Source organism: Amblyomma americanum, chromosome 10 (assembly GCF_052857255.1).
Source record: "Amblyomma americanum isolate KBUSLIRL-KWMA chromosome 10, ASM5285725v1, whole genome shotgun sequence".
Taxonomy (NCBI): Eukaryota; Metazoa; Arthropoda; class Arachnida; order Ixodida; family Ixodidae; genus Amblyomma; species Amblyomma americanum.
Genome location: NC_135506.1, coordinates 104325471 through 104340998, shown reverse-complemented (window position 1 = coordinate 104340998; position 15528 = coordinate 104325471).

Sequence of the window (15528 nt, the reverse complement as noted above, 5' to 3'; positions counted from 1 at the left end):
AATAGAAGCATTGATTCGTCGTTCGAGGTTGCAGAGGTGTGGGCAGCGTTACAAGACCTGAAAAAGAAATCGGCTCCAGCTCCTGACGGCGTCACCAACACCACTCTGAAGAACTTGGATGATAATTCTATCTCTTTTCTAACCGAGCTAATGAACAATATTTGGGACGGGGAGGACTTACCGGAGGAATGGAAAGTCTCTAAATTAGTACTTATCCCTAAGCCAGGCAAAAGTCTTGATCTAGGCAGCATGGAGCCATCTCTCCGACGTCTTTGTTGGGCAAGCTCATGGAAAATGTGGTGCAGACAAGAGTCTCGCGCTACAAAGAGAGCGAGGGACTCTGGCCTGTTCAAATGGTGGGTTATAGACCACGTGTTAGCGCACAGGACGTTATGCCAAGGCTTAAACATGATATACTCGATGATCCCGACGGAACTAACGGGGGCAGGGCAATCTTGAGGCTGGATCTTACAAAAGCCTTCGATAATGTGGTGCATAAAGCGGTCCTTGAAGGCCTCAGTGAGGCCGAAGTGGGCATCAAGTGATTTAGCTATATCAAAATGTTCTTAAGCAATCGAAAGACCACTATTAGCTTTGTAGGGCTCTCCTCAAAGCAGATCGGGCTCGTCAATAAGGGGACCCCTCAAGGTCCAGTCCTGCCTCCAATGTTCTTCAATTTTGCCTTGAGAGGACTGTCCCACAGGCTAAATAAAATTTACGGGCTTGGGGAACTAACGCTGACATCTCATACCGACGCAGGCAGCGGTAGAAGTAGTTGAAAACTATTTTCTGGAGAGAGGGCTTTCCTGTCCCCTTAAAAATCTGAGATCTTCTCGCTTAATATCAAAGACCAGATGAAGAAAGAAACTCGCTTCCCTCACCTATACTGCCCAATAGAGGTTGTCGTTTGGGGTAGGTGTGTACCTAGAGTTGACACTATAAGGGCCCTAAGATACTTTCTCCAGACGAAAGGACGTAACACAACCACTATCAAGAAGCTTAGCACCTATGTCGCCCAAGTTATAGGTATCTTTAGGCGGAACTCCCTCAGAAACAAAGGCCTGCGAACGCACTGTCTCCTGAGATTAGTACAGGCATTCGTAGTGAGTAGGATTGCATACGCGACTCCATTTCTGGATCTTAGTCTGCAAGAGGAGGAGAAAATAGACAAGTTCAAACGAAATGCATACAAAAGAGCTCTCGGCATCCCACCTAACTCCTAAACGGAGAAACTTCTTAGCATGGGACTCCACAATACCTCTGCTGATATCACCAGGGCAGTAACAGAAGCACAAATTTTGAGGCTTTGCTCCGCAATAGCAGGCAAGCAGATCCTCAATGACCTTGGGGGAGCGAGAGGAAATCCGCGTACACTACAGAGCTAATCCCCTTAGATATACGGAAGTATCTCAAGATTGCCAACATACCTAAGAACATGCAGCCGGGGCATAATGAAGAAAGGAGAAGAAATAGAGCTCGAACAGAAGTGAACAATCTTGCCCGGGACCCGCCGGGTAACAGCGTTCTGCGACGCAGCCTGAGGGTCCGATGGCGCCCCCGTCATTGCCGCCGTTGATGGGAATGGGGAGGAATTAACTGTAGCATAGATTAACACTAGGACTGCTACCCTAGCATGCGTCAGTACCAAAGCCAAGATCATCTTGTCTGACAGTAAGGCAGCTGTTCACAACTTTTGTAGGGGAGTGGTCTCCAGTCAAGCCGCCAAATTATTAAGATGATGCCTGTCAAGCTGAGAGGTCTCCCTCATATGGGTTCCTGCTCATGAGGGCATTCCGGGGAATGAGGCTGCTCACAACTTTGCTCGAGAATTATACATCCGAGCTGCTCTGGAAGTGCCCCTGAGTGGGAACAAAGACCCTCTCTTAACGTGTAAAGAAATAATAGAAACACCTAGACTGGATAGGAGAACACTCACTTCCGGATAGGTCACTCACTCCAAAGGAGTGCAGGGCCTGGAGAAGGCTTCCATTACAAGCAGACGAAACGACTAGAACGGCATATTCAAAGGGTCCGCGCTTCTTGCAACGCTCGCCTTGGCGGCCTTGTGACGTTTTGCACTGCAAAAACAGATGGCGCCACTACCGGCCTTCAGCGAAAAAACGTCGTTTGCGGGTTTTAGTTCACCGATCTCTACGTACACGATTACGTTTTCGCATCATGCACGGCTCAACTCAATGAGTACCGTTGTCAAACTTGCTACGATACAAACGTTACTATGATACGCAAGCTCTGTGTGCAGTTTCATCGCAAAGGAGCCAGCGGTTGAGGCGGGGAAATTTTTGAAAATCTTCAGGATAATAACGCACAATACTCTATAAGAGGGCCGCTGAAGCAAGCGGTCGTGAACTGTATTTTGATAATACTTGTGTACCGGCCGAGGTACATAAGTATCTGACGAGGTATCTGACATCATTGTGACAATTGTGGCAGGTGTAACACGTATTTTATGTTAGTTGTGCTGGCATTACGATGATAATTACTGGGTATATATCGAACAGACCGATTCCGAACAGCTTCGATTGTTATAATGAGAGAACCAATGCCGCGTTTCCATACAGAGACCGCATAGTCAAGCTTCAGACGGATCACCGTTATGTAAACTTGTAGTTTCAGGGATGAAGAAATGTTTCAGAAATGATGTTTCAGGTAACCTAGTGAACAAACAGCATTGCAAATATTAGAGTTAATGTCCTCTTCCTACGATAGCTTAGATGAAATAATGACTCCCAAGTATTTGTAGGACTATCTGTTCTAGTAGGGAATTCTGTAGAGCAGAAAAAGAAACATGTGAGTTTGTTCGAGAAAGATGCGTTATTTAGCACTTAAGAGTCGTTACCCAACATTTACGCCATGAAGTTACGGAGATAAGGCCTGATTGAAGAGTATCTTGATGATCAGGATTGGTTATTTCACGAAAAATTACGCAGTAGTCTGCAAAAAGGCAAACGTGCTATTGGATTCTATTGGGTAAGTTATTGCTATAGATTAAAAAGAATAAAGGAGCAAGGAGGCAGCCCAGACAATCGGGCGCATAGTTGAAGTCGTTTTTGTTAACCGCTGCATACTGGGAGCGGTCATTAAAAAACTTCGCAACCATGCGAGAACACAAGGATCCATGTTAACTTTGCTAAGGTTAACGCTGCACTCTGGGATACGTTGTGAAAAACCTTGGAAAACGAAAGATATCGAGACGTCAACACTTTCCCGGTCCAGGACGCTCTGAATAAAGTGTTTGACGATGCCAGCAGCGTTTCTCATGAGTAATGCTTTCTGAAGCCATGTTGGCAACTATAGAAGAAATTACAATCAAGATGGGCAGCGATTTGGGAATATGTTCAAGAATTTTTCCTTGAATGCTGGTCAAAGATTAGGGCGATAATTGTTATCATATTTATCACCATTTTATGAGGGAAGCATCTTTTCTAGCCTCATCAGGTACCGAGCCCATAGATGAAGGTTGTTAGAAAGGTTTTGTTAAAATGATACAGCAGTAAAATTGAATGTTTTTCCAGAAGTTCTGAATTTATGCCATCAGGACCACAGGCAGATAAGAGTTTCAGGGCTATCAGTAAGCTTTCCCACGAAAGATGGATTAACTATGATAGGAGGCATTAGTGACGAAAAATTGGACGCCTATATGACTGGATAACGACGCTGCTAAAAATCATTGAATGCAGAGGCAAACTTTTAATCAGATAACGGCATACTAACACCGGAGTTAATAATCATGCCATTGTTTTCGGGACCTTTTACAGTTGGCCAGAACTCTAGGGAATTAAAATGTCGGAAGTTGGGAAAAGTGTGCTTAAAGAAGTAGCCCTTGGATTCTCGTAAATCACGAGTTTAAGCAGTATTTAATTTTCGATAGGCATGCCATCGCTCCGAGAAGTTTAGTGTTTTCTCAGCGCGATATAAACGCTTTTCTTATTGGCTACTTTTGTCGTCCCTGTATTCAAGCCCTGTATTCAAGCCCTGCATTCAAGCAAAAACGTGCCATAAGATGGTCTAATGTGGAGCGCGGCCACCATTGAAATCCCGCCAAACATCTTCACATCGTCGACTGCAGCGAGAACATTCCTACGAGCCGATAAAACCAATCGCCTCCACTCGGACCTTTCAGTGGGCACGGAAGCAGCGCAGCGATGCCGATGGATAATGTATACCGTTCGATTTCTTTAAGCATAGGACGTGGCTGAACCAACCATAAGAACTACAGTGCGAGAACGTTAGAGAACCCTCCTGGCCAAACTACTACCTCTCTGACACCTGGGTTCTCCCGACAAGCCCACATAAGCCGAATTAGTCCATTTTCTATTTTACAAGCATTGATCGCTGCGAGTTCTCACACCACTCCTGGCGTAAATCTCGAGCGGTGAACCGATGCGCAAGTGCCGCCACAGGTGGCTGTTTCAAAAAACGCCAGTGATGGGCAGCGCAATAGGGTGCACAGCGGAGGATGTGATGACGTCACAGGGTGCCGCGGACTAGGTGTCTGGTTGGCCGCATTCTCGCCGTTCACAGCCCTGTCGCTGCCTCCGACGACGCTAGAATCTCTGTATAACGGGAGCGTTAAAGCGATCGCTTCAAGATTTGGTGCAAAATCTGTTTGGAGAACAAATATAAAAATAATCTGAACACGAGAAGCACTGCTTCAAGTGGAAATTGATTAGAAATCGAACCCAACGCAGGTCATTAAAATACACTCGCTTAGCCAAGACGCAGTCTGTTCCAGATACGAATGGCATGGCAGTAAGCAGGCTTCGTCAAATCCCTGTGCTTAGACACCCGATGTGGGCGCTACCGCTTTCTGTTCCTGTCCTTGACAACAGACCGCGGCCGCAAGTCTGTGCCTCCGAAAGTTCAGGCTAATGCGTGATGCTCACAAGCCTTTCTTGTCGCTACGATATATCCGAGAATCAAATGTCGTCGCACTGCTGACGCGGCATCGCGCAGCTCAGCCCTCGGTGAAGGCGTTTCTGCCATGGACGAAACTGTACAAAACACATTGTGGGGCTAGTTGGTGAAGCATAGTTTCTCGAAGCTCTTTAAAGCGCTGCAAAAAACAAGGACACAGGAAGAAGTACACAGGACGGGCGCTTACTCCAACTAACTTCAGTGAGGCGTCCACAACCTGCATTTATACACAACGAACGGCCAGAGCGCATGCGGGTGAAATATTTCTGGTAAATTAGGGAGCGCAGACTGCATGCTATCGTCTATTTCGCTATCTCGCAGGGAAACTGATGTGGTGCGAACGCACGTGTCGCCCCTGTGTTTTATAAAAAATTCTTCGGCCAATTTGCGTGCTAATCTGTCCTTACTTGTGCTTATAATTTTGATACGCTCAAGTCGTGGCTCACAATTTTGGTCGTTCTCATCTTTGCACGAGCGGCAGTGAGCGGCTAGATTTTCAAACGATTCGGAAACGTTACTAAGTGAACGTTCATGTTTCCTGGCACCTTCGTTCACACAGCGGCCGGTCTGCCCGACATATACTTTGCCACATTTACGGGGGATTACATGTACCACACCCGTGGCACAGTGCACGTATGGCTTTGCGTGCTTCGTGCCGCAGCCGGAACTGCCAAAGCTCTTGCTGCTGACCTTTGGACACATCTTGGCCAATTTATTTGGCGCAGGGAAGGCCAACGGCACACCGTACTTGTTGCCAACCCTTTTCAGGTTGTGGGACACCCTCTGTATATAGGGGATAACCACTGGCTTGGCGCTGCTACGTTGTGGTCTCCTTGCTTTCTTTGGCCGCCCTTTGACTTTCTGCAATAGTGCCTCAGTGACCGCTGTCAATACATGGTCAGGGAACCCTGCTTTATGCAGCCTAGCTACCTCGCCCTGAAAGCTGGGTGCATCATGTGAGGGCACGACTTGAGGAGAGTGGATTCCAGGGAGAGGGTCGCAATAGCCCTCTTGACCGTTTTAGACTGTGCCGAATCAAAAGGTAAATCTTTTCTAGCTCTAGGGCGGTAACACAAACAAACACATCTGCCTCCGAATTTGATGTTCAGGTCTAAAAATTGAAGGTTACTTTGTTCGGGCACCTCGTACGTGAAAGAGAGCCATTTAATTGCCGTGTTGACGGAACGTATCTAAAATCTCATTTGCAACTTCCTGGTAACCACGTGTATTATGTCTCTTTAAAATCACTAAAAAATCATCAACATATCTAAAAATCTTTAGGACTGTTCCATCGTCAATAAGTGGAGCCAAAATGTTGTCAATTGATGAAAGAAAAATGTTGCACAAAACAGGAGCGACACATGATCATATGCAGATGCCCTGACGTTGTAAACACCATCGGTTGTCAAACTGGATAACAGTGGCATTAATATAAAACAATAAATGTGGCATAAAATTATAGACACTCAGGCCAGCTGCATTCTGAAATGCAATTACGCCGTTTCTCTCAATGAAATCACTAACAGCAGTAAACAGGTGATTATGTGGTACCGAATAAAATAGATCCTCAACATCTATAGAGAAAACGTGTCCAATTTGCTGCTCCCCTTCCAAAAAGCTGACAACATCCAATGAATTTTTGATACCGAAAGGATCTGACACAACTAGCTTATTTAGATGCTTCAGCAAGATTTTAGATACGTTCCGACAACACGGCAAAGGGCTCTTTCACGTACCAGGTGCCTGAACAAAGAAACCTTCAATATTTAGGCCTCAACATCAAGCTCGGAGACAGATGTGTTTGCTGGTGTTACCGCCATAGAGCCAGAAAAGATTTCTTACCTTTTGATTCGGCACAGTATAAAACGGTCAAGAGGGCTATTGCGGCTTATTACCTCGAATCCGCTCTCCTCAAGTCGTGCCTTCACATGATGCAGCCGAGCTTTCAGGGCGAGGTAGCTAGACAGCGTAAAGCAGGGTTTCCTGACCACGTATTGACAGCGGTCACGGAGACAATATTGCAGAAAGTTAAAGGAAGACCAAAGAAAGCAAGGAGACCACAACGTAGCAGCGCCAAGCCAGTGGTTATCCCCTATATACATAGGGTGTCCCACAACCTGAGAAGGGTTGGCAACAAGTACGGCGTGCCGTTGGTCTTCCCTGCGCGAAATAAATTGGTCAAGATTTGTCCCAAGGCCAGCAGCAACAGCCCTGACAGTTCCGGCTGCGGCACGAAGCGTGCAAAGCCGTACGTGCACTGTGCCACGGGTGTGGTATATGAAATCCCCCTTAAATGTGGCAAAGTATATGTCGGGCAGACCGGCCGCTGTTTGAACGAACGTGCCAGGGAACATGAACGTTCACTTAGTAGCGTTTCCGAATCTTTTGAAAATCTGGCCGCCCACTGCCGCTCGTGCAAAGATGAGAACGACCAAAACTGTGAGCCACGACTTGAGCGTATCAAAATTCTAAGCAGAAGTAAGGATAGATTAGCACGCGAATTGGCCGAAGCATTTCTTATAAAACACAGGGGCGACACGTGCGTCAGCACCACATCAGTTTCCCTGCGAAATAGCGAATGCAGATTATTAAATAGACAATAGCATGCAGTCTGCGCTCCCTAATCTACCAGAAATATTTCACCCGCATGCGCTCTGGTCCTTCGTTGTGTATAAATGCAGGTTGTGGAAGCCTCACTGAAGTTTGTTGGAGTCAGCGCCCGTCCTGTGTACTTCTTCCTGCGTCCTTGTTTTTTTTTTTTGCAGCGCTATAAAGAACTTCGAGAAACGAAACTGTACATCGGAGCAAAGCTTCAGATATCTACGGTACGCGAGCAGAAATTTGTTTTTCTTATTTTTTTGTCCGGAGAAAGCGAATTTTCGCAGAGACGTCGGTCTGTTAATAATCAGATACAGATATTTTGGGGGCAGTCTTGTGTATTGTTTCTTGGTGGTTTTTTCATTTTATGTAGAACAATATGTTTAGTCCTATAGTCACGCATGTGGTGCGCCCTAGGTTTGAAGAAATAGCGCCCTAGATGTAAAACTCTGTGCCAATTTTGTATGAAGGGGCTAGGATACGCTTTCCTTTGCACAATTTTTACTTGTTCTTTGTGTTTTCATACCAATTAGGGGATGAACTTCACTGAAATATTAGATACAGCACTCAAGCTACGGTTAGTGCACAGCTAGCATTCAGCAGATATGACGCCGAGCAGTGACGACAATGGGGTGAGGCCTCACGAGAAAGAATTCGACACTTACTGAAATCGGGCTGCAAACTGCTCGTTTGTAGCCGGCAGTAGTTAATGTCCGAACTACGCAGCAAGGTCTTCTATGATTCTTCAGAATTGGTGTTCAGCGCCCTCTCAATCGAATTTCGGCATTCCCAGATTATATGGTCGTCGGACTCTCTCTGCCCGCAGTGTGTACGCCCATCTAATCTTACCTCCAGGAATATATGGTGCACCAGGATCGGGCGTGGGTATGTTTGGAGTCGTCTCCACACGACTGCCTGCACATTATTTTAAGTCGTGTCCGGGGGTACCAGCCTACGTTCTAATTTGTAATGGGTAATTTCCTCGGATCTTGAAGCGAAAGCTACATTATGCTAGCACTTCGAGCCCTCAGCGTGGCACCCCTTGAGCTGCGTGGCCGCACTTGAGCTCCGTGGCGGTGCCGTGGCTGGTCATGTGGTGCGGAGCAGCTGGCGGCGCCCCGGCGCGCCGGCGAAACGGAGTGGTGGGGGGAGTGGAGAGGGAGAGACGAGGAGAGAGGGAAAATCTACGTACAGGCACGAAGATGAAGAAGGAACTAACAGGAGAAACGGAGTAGCGAAATACTAACTGCAATTAGGCTGAGCGAGTTCCACTCGGCCAGATGAAGTTGTCGCGTCACTAAAGGTTTAACCAGAGCTAAACTACAGCCAATTTTTTCCATGCTTTCATCGATCCCTTGCCGGAGAATGTCCTCAATAGCCTGGTGGAATCCGACCGCGGCGGCTGCGTTTTTATGGAGGAAAAACGCTAAGGCGCCCGTGTGCTGTGCGATGTCAGTGCACGTTAAAGATCCCCAGGTGGTCGAAATTATTCCGGAGCCCTCCACTACGGCACCTCTCCTTCCTTTCTCCTTTCTCTCCCTCCTATATACCTTCCCTTACGGCGCGGTTCAGGTGTCCAGCGATATATGAGACAGATACTGCGCCATTTCCTTTCCCCCAAAACCAATTATTATTAAACCTCGAGCTAGCTCGTGATGCGCCTCGTTCCTGGGGACGGCAACATGCGCCAGTGTACAGATTAACGTCATTTTCCTCGCAATTTGTCGCTGGTTTCGAAGCTTCGCTGCCGCGGACGAGGTTCTGCCTCCTACTAAAATTTTCGATCGCAGTTCTGCTGTCGCTTATGATGAAACTTGCTTCTGGGCTGAGCAACCCAATGCTACTGCAACTTCCTGCTCCACTGCAGCGGAGCGCGCCCTTGGGGAGGCATCCGTAACAGCATTTCTGTGGCCATCTACTACAACGGCTGCCGCTCTTCCACCAAGCCCACCCACGGCGTCCGTATATGCTGCCTGATGAGAGCGGAGGCCTTAATATACGGTATTGAGAAACGCTTGCTGAGAGCTCGCTCTGGTGCCTAGAAGTGTCCGCGGCTTTTCCCTCTTCGGTATTTTCTCCTGTGCTCCGGCGGGGCGCGGGAAATTTGAACACATCGCTTTCAGTTGGTCATTATGCCATTGTTTTTGAAAAAGTAAAAAAAAAAACTGCAAAGAACCGATAGATGTACCCAGCAACGAACTCTAGAATGTCAGCAAATTCCAGAACATCAGTATTACTTTATTGCCGTTTCAGCACAGAAGTGCAAGCCCCAAAATAGTTGCTTGCGTCATTATTCCTTTCCAAAAGCACATACTTTTGAGTTTTCCTTCGCAAAATATTACCAATTACATTATATCTGCATACTCGCCTACCTCACGCACGCTTAAACACAAACGTTGTACTGACGTTTCGACTGCGGACCAGTCTTCTTCAGAGTGTTACATGATTATTTTAGACAAGTATTTATAGGGGAGGGAATAAGGCTGACACAATACGCCTGAGTTAACCCCCTCCCCCCCTCCCCCAGAAAAAAAAGAGCTGCAGTTTAACTACTGCTGAACCTGCTTGGAGAGCCAAAGTTGTGGTGTATCGGGCAAGTAGACGCTGCTTGACGTCTGTAACGCTGAGTGCGTTCCGGACACTAAATAGGGAGCGCGCCCACCCTGTCAGGTGACAGTTAATGGTTGATCGCTGGAGGTTGATCACCCAACGAAGGCTGATCACCCAACGCTGCACTGCCGCGTGTGTGCCACAACGCTTTCTCATTACCGCCACGTACCTAAATTGGCCGCTGGGGAAAGGAAATTGCGCAGTATATGTCTCACATATCGGCGGACACCTGCCGCGGCCATCTACTACCGCGGCTACAGCTCTTCCATCATGCCCACCCGCGGCGTCCAGATACGGCACCTGTTCGGGATGCGTGCGGTGGTGGTGGTGAAAACTTTTATTGAAGCGAAGTGGAGCTCGTTACCGGTTTTCGAGCCTGGAGTAAGGCAAGGCCCTGACGATTATGACTGCGGAGTCACCCCTAACTTTACCTTGAAATTGTCCGTTTGACATCTTTACGACATGCATATGTGTCTGGCCAAAGGCGTGATGAGGGGTGCAGGAAAGATTAGAGGCATTATAGTAGGCTGCACCTTGTGGCTTTGTGCGCATTTGTGCGGAGCGCGACTGCTGCGGACTCATTAGGTGCCAAGAGGCAGTGGCAACTGTACTGGGCAGGAGAATAAGACATGAGCGTAGTTTGCTCTTGGGCTGTCACATAAGCGGCAGGCCGACGAGTTCGTTCCGGATTTGAAGAGGGTAAGACGTGCGAGATTAAGAAAGGTGTGGGCCAGAAAGTGGCGCCAGAAGCGTAGGTGGTGTTGGAAAAGGGATTTGTGCGGAGCGGGAAAGTGAGCAGAGAGATGCGGTAGTCAAAGGTAATTTCATGGTACGTGAGGAGCGCGTCGCGCGTATCCATTCTTGGCGGGGCCGGGCTTGCTCAGTCAGTCGATTTGCCAGCGATGGAATTAGCCGTCTCGTTGCAAGAATGAGCCGCATGAGCGGGCACCCACATGATTTTGATGGGGCGAGAGGGGACGGTGCGAGAACGTAAGACGCCGGCGGCCGGGAGTGCCACCCGTCCAACCACGTAGTTTTAGACCGCAGGCTTGGAGTCACTGAAAATGTATTCCGCGGAGGTTTACGTGATGACAAGTGCAATAGCTGCCTCCTCGGCGTCTAGAGAGGTCGAAGTGTTGACTGAGGCAGTAAGAGTGGGTCGGAGACACTTGTCAGTGACTGCAAAAGTGTGTGCGTGGCAGCGGCGGCATCCACATAAGCAACGGCAGCCTTCCGTCCGTACAGACGCCAGAGCACGGAGGCTCGCGCTACTCTGCGGGAGGGGGTGGTGTTCAGGATGCACATTCTCATTGAGGGGACGAACGGTTAGGAAGGAGGAGACGTGGGAAAGGATGGGCAGTAAGGTGGGAAGGGGGATAAAAGGGTAGAGCTTAAGGACGGTGTAGGGTTCGGCGCGCTGTCGCATCTTTTTGTACATGTGTTGCGAATATTCCGCGAGAGGGCAGTGACCTAGGCTGCTCGTCCGGTTTTGTTTTATTTTGTTTTGCTTTGGTGCACGCCGTTAGAAGGGGATTCATGCCTTTTTGGTTAGTCTCCCCATTCGTCCTTGCGGTTTCCTTCGCCGCTCCGGACGGCGGGGCTATCTGCCGGCCTCGACCTTGGACCCCTGTCCCCTTGGCGAAGGATTGTGAGACCACCTAGGGAGGAACTCGGGGGTAAGGGAAAACGCTGACATCAGTTCTGAGCTTTCCTATTCGTCAAAACTGATGAGCCGCAGTTAGCAGTTTATTTCTACGTGTGGAAAGGGGGGGGGGGGGGGGGGCAGGCGTCTTCGGGGTGAACCCGCGAAGGGAGCCGCGCCCGTGGGCTTTTGTCTCTAGCTACTCCTAGCTGGGAGGCGCTCGGTCTGGCCGAGCGCGGATGGAGTGACCGTTGAGAGCTGGTGCAAGGCGCGCCAGTTTCACTGTTGGGACGCGTGTCCCTCGCCTCTGTGCAGGCGGTCGGCTAGGCCGGCCGCGGATAGTTGTGGCCGTATACTGACTTTTGTTTGTACTCATCTGTAAATAGCCTGTATAAAAGTTCGTTTCTCACTAAATCGCTTCGCCTGCAAGTCATATAATCGATAAGCCTTCAAGCGGTGCATCCAGTTTCTGGAAATCACCGGACCAACATCACCGGCAAACCTTTACTGGCGCAGTCGACAGTACTGGTGCTCTGCAGCGGCCCCGAGGAACGGACGAAGACATCCACGGAGAGAACGACGAAGTTCGGCATCCAAGGCGAGATACCGAAAGGACGACAGGCTACGGGGGTACGAAGGTGCGAACCGCATCGGGCGTGAAACGCCGAAGACAAGGCCTTCAACAGACACAGAGTGGTATCCCTGAGCAACGGTGGCGGTTGGAAGATTCAAGCGGACACGGCCTTCAGCGGACAGAAAACTGCATCCCCGAGTAAAGGCAGCAGCTAGCGGCTTCAGTCGGCACCTGGTCCGAGGTCGCCGCCATTCCTGCCCGAAAAGAGGACCCTGAGCGCAGCTCCGAGTGAGTTCCCTGGTTCCTTCTTTTTCTTAGCGGTCACTGTTTGACTAAGGCTTGCGTAGTTGATGCTAACCCGATTTGGTCATCTTAACCCCGACAAGGCATCTACGATGTATAGCGGTAGTGACCAGGGGTGACAGGGGGGACGGTGGAGACAAGAGAAGCAACGAGGCGTCGGGGTCACGGCATGGCCAAAACATTAAGAAAGAGTTGGAGTTGTATGAAAAAAAAAACATGAGCCTTAGAGCTCGAGATGCAAATCATGCGTGCTCGAAGCCAGAATGCGGCGCCTTCAGAGGACGAGCGGTTGAGACAGTACGCTAAGCTATTCGCCGGCGCGTTCCCCAAATTGCCGGCAGACGGTGAAGTACCCGTTTGGTTTGAGTCAGTGGAATGCTCGCTCGTGGCTTACAACGTGCCGAAGGAACATTGGGCGCATTTTGTGTTCCCAGTGCTGGCTGGCCGCGTAACCTATTTATCGACACGGTTCACCGCAGAGCAGCACATGGACTATGACAAGTTGAAGGCGGTGGTCCTAGACGAGTTGAAACTTTCAGCCGCAGAGTATCAAAGGCGGTTTTCTGGGGCCACCAAGCGCTGCGAAGAAACCTGGAAGGCTTTTGTCACACGCTTCCAGAGTTACTTAAATTTTTATTTAAAGTCACGATGCGTGCCGTCTTTTGACGGATTATTGAAGCTACTGGTTGCCGACCACCTCAAGGCGGGGCTATCAGAAGAAGCACATAAATATGTCAAGCTGCGCGAGGGTGAGAAATGGCTGAATGCAGATGAGATAGCTGCACTGCTACAGACATACGAGGAAGCCGCCGGGAAGAGCGCTCAGAGGAAAGCCGACAGCTTTAAAGGTTTCGACACGCCCCCAAAACCGAGAACTGATGCCCCACCTACGCAGAAGCATGGAGCTGAGCGAGGAGACAATAGCCGCAGTCAGGCCAGGAGGAGAAAAGAAAAAGGTATCGAGGTCGGGTGGCTGTTTCCGATGCGGAAGCTGGAGACATGTTGTCGCGAACTGCCCATTTGATCGTGAGAACCCAGCTGACAGACGAAAGAATCCACCGCGCGATGATAGGCTAACGGCCCGCGTGTCCACCCATGCCTTGCAATCCGCGCGTGCAGCGCTCAGGGACATTAAAATCTTCTGTAGGGAAGCGGTTATTAGTGCTATTGTGGACACCGGTGCAGATATCACCGTAGTGCGCGAAAGCCTTGTACCTGAGGAGTTCGTATCCCCACATGGGACGATCGATCTGGTCTCCGCTTTCGGAAAGAACGTAGAGGCAAAACCGGCAGTAGTTCCGTTGGCGCTGTGTCGTGGCGCTCCCCTGATCGAAAATGTGGACGATGCGACAACGGTGTTGTGTGCGCTCACCGACGAGCTCACACAAGCCGACTGTCTAATTTCCGCAGACGCATGGGAACAGCTGCAAGATTCGGACAAAACGGACAGTGAGGGTCTCGTGCAGGCGGTGGGAACTCTGTCGCCGCCGGCTGAAGACAGAGCAGATAGATCAGGGCCAGACGTGGGCACCGAGCCCGTCCTGGCGTTCGCAGACGAAACCCTGCCCCAGCAGACAGTTGACAGTAATGAGGTCGAGCCATCACAGACGGGCGGCACGGCTGAGTTTAGCGGGTACAGAAGTTTCGCGTGCAGCAGCATGAGGATGAGACTCTGCGTCAGGCCTGGCAGAACGCCAAGCAAGGAATGGCGGGCATGTCTATCGTAGACGGAGTTTTGTATCATAAAGACCAGGTGCTAGGCCAAGGGGTACAGCAGTTAGTACTGCCAAGATTACGGCGCGAGAACGCACTCAGCCTAGCACACGAGTCCTATTGGGGGGGGGGGGGGACACCTGGGCTTTCGCAAGACTAAAGCTCGCCGAAAGTACAGTTTCTACTGGCCGGGCATGGAGTCGGATATTCGCAAACACTGTGACAGCTGCCATAGCTGTCAAGTGCGTTCAGACCACCGGCGAACCGATAGGGTACCGATAACGCATCTCACTCGCCCGAAGTTTCCCTTTCAGAAACTGAACGTGGATATCATAGGTCCGATTGAGCCATCGTCTGGCCGAGGACATCGGTATGCGATTTGCGTTGGCCAGAAGTAGTCTGCCTAAGGTCTTTGTCCGCCAGGGCAACCTGCAACGCGCTACTTTCGGTGTTTAGCCGGACTGGGGTTCCCGAGGTGGTGTGCTCAGACTGCGGCACAAATTTGACAGCCGCACTTACGAAGGAGTTCCTCGAAAGACTCAGCTGTACCCCACGCTTTTCCTCTCCCAATCATCCGGAGAGCAATGGGGCGGTGGAGAGGTGGAACAGAGTCTTTAATACCATGCTCACACGTAATCGAAAAGGAACCGAATAACTGGGACAAGTTCATTCTCTTTCTTCTTTGGGCCTATCGGGAGGTGCCACACGACACCACTGGCGTGTCACCTTTCCGAATGCTTTACGGCCGAGACCCAGTAGGACCACTCGGTATCCTGAAGCAAAGCTGGGCAGGAGACATTGAGGTACCCGGGGAGCTAGCGAGTGCTCCCGCTGAATATTTGAAAAATCTGAAAGCACAGCTCGAGAACGCGGCCGACATTGCGGAGCTAACGACTAGAAAACAGCAAGAGGCGTACTCGTTGCACTACAACAAGCACGCAATGGTAAAAACCTTCCGCGAAGGTGAGGCGGTCCTCGTCTTTGATGACAAGAGGCCAGGGAAAATGTACCCGAAGTGGCTAGGGTCGGCGGTGGTGACAAAAAGGTACCACGAGCACTCGTACTACGTGCAGATGAGTGACGGTCGCCGCATGCTAGTACATGCAAATAAGCTACGCCCTTACGTCAGGGAGGTAGGTTCGGTGAGCGTCAT